General features: G+C 41.3%; 2 non-coding genes across 2 annotated transcripts; both read left to right on the top strand.

The window, feature by feature from the left end:
- Positions 1-1480: 1480 nt before the first annotated feature.
- Positions 1481-1587, top strand: LOC130959159 (small nucleolar RNA R71). Its single transcript, XR_009078254.1, has one exon. It is a non-coding gene; the product is annotated as a small nucleolar RNA R71 (small nucleolar RNA).
- A 6870-nt stretch (positions 1588-8457) lies between these two features.
- Positions 8458-8565, top strand: LOC130958742 (small nucleolar RNA R71). The gene has a single exon (XR_009077848.1). It is a non-coding gene; the product is annotated as a small nucleolar RNA R71 (small nucleolar RNA).

Genomic DNA, 8565 nt, shown 5'->3' with positions numbered 1-8565 from the left:
TGGGCCTTAAACACCAAGGATTCTTCATTCACTTGAATGATCAACTCTCCTCTATCAACATCAATCACAGCCTTTGCTGTGGCTAGGAAGGGTCTGCCAAGGATGATGGATTCATCCATGCACTTCCCAATCTCTAGGACTATGAAATCAGTAGGAATGTAATGGTCTTCAACCTTAACCAGAACATCCTCTACAAGTCCATAGGCTTGTTTTCTTGAGTTGTCTGCCATCTCTAGTGGGATTTTTGCAGCTTACACCTCAAAGATCCCCAATTTCTCCATTACAGAGAGGGGCATGAGGTTTACACTTGACCCCAAGTCACACAGGGCCTTCTTGAAGGTCATGGTGCCTATGGTACAAGGTATAGAAAACTTCCCAGGATCTTGCCTCTTTTGAGGCAATTGCTGCCTAGACAAGTTATCCAGTTCTTTGGTGAGCAAAGGGGGTTCATCCTCCCAAGTCTCATTTCCAAATAACCTGTCATTTAGTTTCATGATTGCTCCAAGGTATTTAGCAACTTGCTCTTCAGTGACATACTCATCCTCTTCAGAGGAAGAATACTCATCAGAGCTCATGAAAGGCAGTAGTAAGTCCAAGGGAATCTCTATGGTCTCAGTTTGAGCCTCAGATTCCCAAGGTTCCTCATTGGGGAACTCATTGGAGGCCAGTGGACGTCCAGTGAGGCCTTCCTCAGTGGCGTTCACTGCCTCTTCTTCCTCCCAGAATTCGGCCATATTTATGGCTTTGCACTCTCCTTTTGGATTTTTTCAGTGTTACTTGGGAGAGTGCTTGGGGAAGTTCAGTAATTTTCTTGCTCAGCTGACCCACTTGTCCTTCCAAATTCCTAATGGAGGATCTAGTTTCAGTCATGAAACTTTGAGTGGTTTTGATTAGATCAGAGACCATGGTTGCTAAGTCAGAGGTATTCTGCTTAGAGCTCTCTGTCTGTTGCTGAGAAGATGGAAAAGGTTTACCATTGTTAAACCTGTTTCTTCCACCATTATTATTGAAACCTTGTTGAGGTCTCTCTTGATTCTTCCATGAGAGATTTGGGTGATTTCTCCATGAAGAATTAGGTGTTACCATAGGGTTCTCCAGGTAATTCACCTCTTCCATGGAAGGGTTCTCAGGATCATAAGCTTCTTCCTCAGATGAAGCATCCTTAGTACTGTTTGGTGCATTTTGCATTTCAGACAGACTTTGAGAAATCAGATTGACTTGTTGAGTCATATTTTATTCTGAGCCAAAATGGCATTCAGAGTGTCAATTTCAAGAACTCCTTTCTTCTGACTAGTCCCATGTTCACAGGATTCCTTTCAGAAGTGTACATGAATTGGTTATTTGCAACCATCTCAATTAGCTCTTGAGCCTCTGTAGGCGTCTTCTTCAGATGAAGAGATCCTCCAGCAGAGCTATCCAAAGACATCTTGGATAGTTCAGAGAGACCATCATAGAAAATACCTATGATGCTCCATTCAGAAAGCATGTCTGAGGGACATCTTCTGATTAATTGTTGTATCTTTCCCAAGCTTCATAGAGGGATTCTCCATCCTTCTGTCTGAAGGTTTGGACTTCCACTCTAAGCTTACTCCATCTTTGTGGTGGAAAGAACTTTGCCAAGAAGGCATTGACTATCTTTTCCCAAGAGTCCAGGCTTCTTTAGGTTGAGAATCCAACCATATTCTAGCTCTGTCTCTTACAGCAAAAGGGAATAGCATCAGTCTATAGACCTCAGGGTTAACCCCATTAGTCTTGACTGTGTCACAGATTTGCAAGAACTCAGCTAAAAACTGATGAGGATCTTCCATTGGAAGTCCATGAAACTTGCAATTCTGTTGCATTAGAGAAACTAATTGAGGCTTAAGCTCAAAGTTGTTTGCTCCAATGGCAGGGATAGAGATGCTTCTCCCATAGAAATCAGGAGTAGGTGCAGTAAAGTCACCCAGCACCTTCCTTGCATTGTTGGCATTGTTGTTGTTTTCGGCTGCCATGCGTTCTTCTTCCTTGAAGAATTCGGTCAGGTCCTCTAAAGAGAGTTGTGCCTTGGCTTCTCTTAGCTTTCGCTTCAAGGTCCTCTCAGGTTCAGGGTCAGCTTCAACAAGAATGCCTTTGTCTCTGCTCCTGCTCATATGAAAGAGAAGAGAAACAGAAAGTGTGGAATTCTCTATGTCACAGTATAGAGATTCCTTGAAATGTCAGAGGAAAAAAAGAAATAGAAAGAAGAAGGAGAAGAAGAATTCAAACTTTAATTAGATAAGGTTCGAATTGTGCATTTAGAAGGAGTGGTACTCCATAAATAGAAGGATGTGGGAAGGAGGGAAGAGAATTTTCGAAAATTCATTAAAATATTTTGAAAACATTTTTGAAAAACATTAATTGATTTTCGAAAATCAAAGTGGAAAAGAAATCAAGTGATTTTTGAAAAAGATTTTGAAATTAGAAATTAAAAAGATTTGATTGAAAACTAATTTGAAAAAGATGTGGTTAAAAAGATTTAATTGAAAAGTTATGGTTTTAAAAAGATGTGATTGAGAAGATATGATTTGAAAACAATTTTAAAAGATATGATTTGAGAACACTTTGAAAAGATATGATTTTAAAAATTAATGACTTGCCTAACAAGAAAAGATATGATTCAAACATAAAACCTTCCTCAACAGAAAAGGCAACAATTTTTGAGATGTTCAATCAAATCATTAATTTTAGTAAGTATCTTTAAAAAGGAAAGAAATTGATTTTGAAAATTTGATTGAAAAGATTTGATTTGAAAAAGATTTGATTTTGAAAACTAAAAAAATTGATTTGAAAACAAAATTTTCCCCCTAGCACCATCCTGGCGTTAAACGCCTAGAATGGTATACATTCTGGCGTTTAACGCCCAAAGTGCTACCTCTTTGGGCGTTAAACGCCCAACCAGGTGCCCTGGCTGGCGTTTAAACGCCAGTCTGCCTTCTTCACTGGGCATTTTTGAATGCTCAGCTTTTTCTGTGTAATTCCTCTGCAGTATGTTCTGAATCTTCAATTCTTTGTATCATTGACTTGAAAAGACACAAATTAAAAATATTTTTGGATTTTTAATAATCAAAATGCAAAAGGAATCAATTAACAATGCATGCAAGACACCAAACTTAGCAGTTTGTATACTACTGACACTAACAATATGAGAATGAATATGAGACACACAAAATGCTTCAAGTCAATAGAATTCAAAGATCAAAACAAAGAAATATATGCATGGATTCGAAAATTATAACAAAAACATGCATTTGACACCAAACTTAGGATGAGACACTAAACTTAAGCAAGAAACATCAAATATTTTTGGTCTTTTTATGATTTTGTAATTTTTTTTTTTTCGAAAATTAAGTGAAAACATCAAAATTCTTAGTGAGAATTCCAGGAATCAGTGCAATGCTAGTCTAAGACTCCCGGTCCAGGAATTAGACATGGCTTCACAGCCAGCCAAGCTTTCAAAGAAAGCTTCGGTCCAAAACACTAGACATGGCCAGAGGCCAGCCAAGCCTTAGCAAATCACTGCTCCAAAAGCAAGATTGATAAGAAATCAACAAGTTCTTGTGGTGATAAGTTGAAACCTCGGTCCAATGAGATTAGACATGGCTTCTCAGCCAGCCAGATTTCAACAAATCATCATGAAACTCTAGAATTCATCTTCAAGAATTTCGAAAAAAATAATACCTAATCTAAGCAACAAGATGAACCGTCAGTTGTCCAGCCTAAACAATCCCGGGCAATAACACCAAGAACTTGATGTTGTTGCCGGATCTTGGCACTGATGTTACCAAAAGCTTGCTCAAAACTTGAACAATCCCCGGCAACGGCGCCAAAAACTTGGTGCGCGAAATTGTGAACAATACTTTTTCACAACTCAAATAATCCCCGGTAATGGCTCCAAGAACTTGGTGGCTCAATACCATGGCATTACACAACTTCACACAACTAACCAGCAAGTGCACTGGGTCGTCCAAGTAATAAACCTTACGTGAGTAAGAGTCGATCCCACGGAGATTGTTAGTATTGAAGCAAGCTATGGTCATCTTGTAAATCTTAGTCAGGCAAACTCAAATATATATGATGATGAACGAAAATAACATAGAAGATAAGGATAGAGATACTTATGTATATCATTGGTGTAAGAGCTTCAGACAAGTGTATGAAGATGCCTTCCCTACCGTCTCTCTGCTTTCCTAATGCCTTCATCCAATCCTTTCTTACTCCTTTCCATGGCAAGCTCGTGTAGGGTCTCACTGTTGTCAGCAGCTACCTCCCATCCGCGCAGTGAAAGCTAATGCACACACTCTGTCACAGTGCTGCCAATCACCGGTTTGGTTCCCTCCCCTACCGGAATAGAATAACTCTTTTGCGTCTGTCACTAACGCCCAGTAGGTTACAGGTTTGAAGCACGTCACAGTCATTCAATCATTGAATCCTACTCAGAATACCACAGACAAGGTTAGACCTTCCGGATTCTCTTGAATGCTGCCATCAGTTCTTGCCTATACCACGAAGACTCTGATCTCACGGAATGGCTGGCTCGTTTGTCAGGCGAGCACTCGGTTGTCAGGCGATCAACCATGCATCGTGCAATCAGAAATCCAAGAGATATTCACTAAGCCTCAGATGCTTGTAGAACAAGAGTGGTTGTCAGTCACCTTGTTCATAGGTGAGAAGGGTGATGGGCGTCAATCATCACCTTCATCAGGTCGAAGAACAAGTGATATCTTGGTAAAAGAACAAGCGGAATTGAATGGAAGAACAATAGTAATTGCATTAATACTCGAGGTACAGCAGAGCTCCACACCTTAATCTATGGTGTGTAGAAACTCCACCGTTGAAAATACATAAGAACAAGGTCTAGGCATGGCCGAATGGCCAGCCTCCCAATGATCTAAGATAGCATAAAACTCAAAGATAGCTACCAAGATTCCTAGATGATAAATACAATAGTAAAAGGTCCTACTTATAGAAACTAGTAGCCTAAGGTGTACAAAGATGAGTAAATGACATAAAAATCCACTTCCGGGCCCACTTGGTGTGTGCTTGGGCTGAGCAATGAAGCATTTTTCGTGTAGAGACTCTTCCTGGCGTTTAACTCCAGCTTTTATGCCAGTTTGGGCGTTTAACTCCCAATTAGGTGCCAGTTCCGGCGTTTAACGCTGGGAATTCTGAGGGTGACTTTGAACGCCGGTTTGGGCCATCAAATTTTGGGCAAAGTATGAACTATTATATATTGCTGGAAAGCCCAGGATGTCTACTTTCCAACGCCGTTGAGAGCGCGCCAATTGGGCTTCTGTAGCTCCAGAAAATCCACTTCGAGTGCAGGGAGGTCAGAATCCAACAGCATCTGCAGTCCTTTTGAGTCTCTGGATCAGATTTTTGCTCAGGTCCCTCAATTTCAGCCAGAAAATACCTGAAATCACAGAAAAACACACAAACTCATAGTAAAGTCCAGAAAAGTGAAATTTAATTAAAAACTAATAAAAATATAATAAAAACTAACTAGATCATATCAAAAACATACTAAAAACAATGCCAAAAAGTATACAAATCATCCGCTCATCAGTAAGGATGTTCATCTCCTTGCATCATAGGCAAGTTGAATGCTAACCTTACATTTTCCGGACTAAAATCCAAGTATTTCCCCCGAACCATAGTAAGATAATTCTTTGGATCCGGGTTCACACTTTGATCATGGTTCTTGGTGATCCATGCATTGGCATAGAACTCTTGAACCATCAAGATTCCGACTTGTTGAATGGGGTTGGTAAGAACTTCCCAACCTCTTCTTCGGATCTCATGGCGGATCTCCGGATATTCACCCTTTTTGAGTGAAAAGGGGACCTCGGGGATCACCTTCTTCAAGGCCACAACTTCATAGAAGTGGTCTTGATGCACCCTTGAGATGAATCTATCTATCTCCCATGACTCGGAGGTGGAAGCTTTTGCCTTCCCTTTCCTCTTTCTAGAGGTTTCTCCGGCCTTGGATGCCATAAATGGTTATGGAAAAACAAAAAGCAATGCTTTTACCACACCAAACTTAAAAGGTTTGCTCGTCCTCGAGCAAAAGAAGAAAGAAGAGAGTAGAAGAAGAAGAAATGAGGAAGAAGGGGGTGGCTTATGTATTCGGCCAAGGAGGGGGAGAAGTGGTGTTTAGGTTGTGTGAAAATGAAGGGGTGAAGAAGGGTTTATATAGGAGAGGGGGGAGATGAGGTTCGGCCATTATGGGTGGGTTTGGGAGGGAAAGTGGTTTGAATTTGAAGGGTGAGGTTGGTGGGGTTTGTGGGGATCCTGTGGGGTCCACAGATCCTGAAGTGTCAAGGAAAAGTCATCCCTGCACCAAATGGCACTCAAAATCACGTTTTGAGCCATTTCTGGCGTTAAACGCCGGGCTGGTGCCCATTCCTGGCGTTTAACGCCAGGTTCTTGCCCTTTTCTGGCGTTTAACGCCAGTCTGGTGCCCCTTTCTGGCGTTAAACGCCCAGAATGGTGCCAGACTGGGCGTTAAACGCCCAACTGCTAGCCTCACTGGCGTTTAAACGCCAGTGAATTCTTCCTCCAGGGTGTGCTGTTTTTCTTCCTGTTTTTCATTCTGTTTTTGCTTTTTTAATTGATTTTGTGACTTCTTATGATCATCAACCTACAAAAGACATAAAATAACAAAAGAAAATATATAAAATATAATCATTGCGTTGCCTCCCAACAAGCGCTTCTTTAATGTCAGTAGCTTGACAGAGGGCTTTCATGGAGCCTCACAGATACTCAGAGCAATGTTGGAACCTCCCAACACCAAACTTAGAGTTTGAATGTGGGGGTTCAACACCAAACTTTAGAGTTTGGTTGTGGCCTCCCAACACCAAACTTAGAGTTTGACTGTGGGGGCTCTGTTTGACTCTGATTTGAGAGAAGCTCTTCATGCTTCTTCTCCATGGTGACAGAGGGATATCCTTGAGCCTTAAACACAAAGGATTCTTCATTCACTTGAATGATCAGTTCACCTCCATCAACATCAATCACAGCCTTTGCTGTGGCTAGGAAGGGTCTGCCAAGGATGATGGTTTCATCCATGCACTTTCCAGTCTCTAGGACTATGAAATCAGTAGGGATGTAATGGTCTTCAACTTTTACCAAAACATTCTCTACAAGTCCATGAGCTTGTTTTCTTGAGTTGTCTGCCATCTCTAGTGAGATTCTTGCAGCTTGTACCTCAAAGATCCCTAGCTTCTCCATTACAGAGAGAGGCATGAGGTTTACACTTGACCCTAAGTCACACAGGGCCTTCTTGAAGGTCATGGTGCCTATGGTACAAGGTATGGAAAACTTCCCAGGATCTTGTCTCTTTTGAGGTAATTTCTGCCTAGACAAGTCATCCAGTTCTTTGGTGAGCAAAGGAGGTTCATCCTCCCAAGTCTCATTTCCAAATAACTTGTCATTTAGCTTCATGATTGCTCCAAGGTATTTAGCAACTTGCTCTTCAGTGACATACTCATCCTCTTCAGAGGAGGAATACTCATCAGAGCTCATGAAAGGCAGAAGTAAGTCCAATGGAATCTCTATGGTCTCATTTTGAGCCTCAGATTCCCATGGTTCCTCATTGGGGAACTCATTGGAGGTTAGTGCACGCCCATTGAGGTCTTCCTCAGTGGCGTTCACTGCCTCTTCTTCCTCTCCAAATTCGGCCATGTTAATGGCCTTGCACTCTCCTTTTGGATTTTCTTCTGTATTGCTTGGGAGAGTACTAGGAGGGAGTTCAGTAACTTTCTTGCTCAGCTGTCCCACTTGTGCCTCCAAATTCCTAATGGAAGACCTTGTTTCAGCCATGAAACTTTGAGTGGTTTTGATTAGATCAGAGACCATGGTTGCTAAGTCAGAGGGGCTCTGCTTAGAATTCTCTGTCTGTTGCTGAGAAGATGATGGAAAAGGCTTGCCATTGCTAAACCTGTTTCTTCCACCATTATTGTTGTTGAAACCTTGTTGAGGTCTCTCTTGATTCTTCCATGAGAAATTTGGGTGATTTCTCCATGAAGAATTATAGGTGTTTCCATAGGGTTCTCCTAGGTAATTCACCTCTTCCATTGAAGGGTTTTCAGGATCATAAGCTTCTTCTTCAGATGAAGCATCCTTAGTACTGCCTCGTGCATTTTGCATTCCAGACAGACTTTGAGAAATCAAATTGACTTGTTGAGTCAATATCTTGTTCTGAGCCAGTATGGAATTCAGAGCATCAATCTCAAGAACTCCTTTCTTCTGACTTGGCCCATTGTTCACAGGATTCCTTTCAGAAGTGTACATGAATTGGTTATTTGCAACCATTTCAATGAGCTCTTGAGCTTCTGTAGGCGTCTTCTTCAGATGAAGAGATCCTCCAGCAGAGCTATCCAAAGACATCTTGGACAGTTCAGATAGACCATCATAGAAAATACCTATGATGCTCCATTCAGAAAGCATGTCAGAAGGACATTTTCTGATTAGTTGTTTGTATCTTTCCCAAGCTTCATAGAGGGATTCTCCATCCTTCTGTCTGAAGGTTTGGACTTCCACTCTAAGCTT

This window comes from Arachis stenosperma, chromosome 10 (assembly GCF_014773155.1).
Source record: "Arachis stenosperma cultivar V10309 chromosome 10, arast.V10309.gnm1.PFL2, whole genome shotgun sequence".
NCBI classification, from domain to species: Eukaryota; Viridiplantae; Streptophyta; class Magnoliopsida; order Fabales; family Fabaceae; genus Arachis; species Arachis stenosperma.
This window is presented reverse-complemented; position numbering and strand designations above follow the sequence as displayed.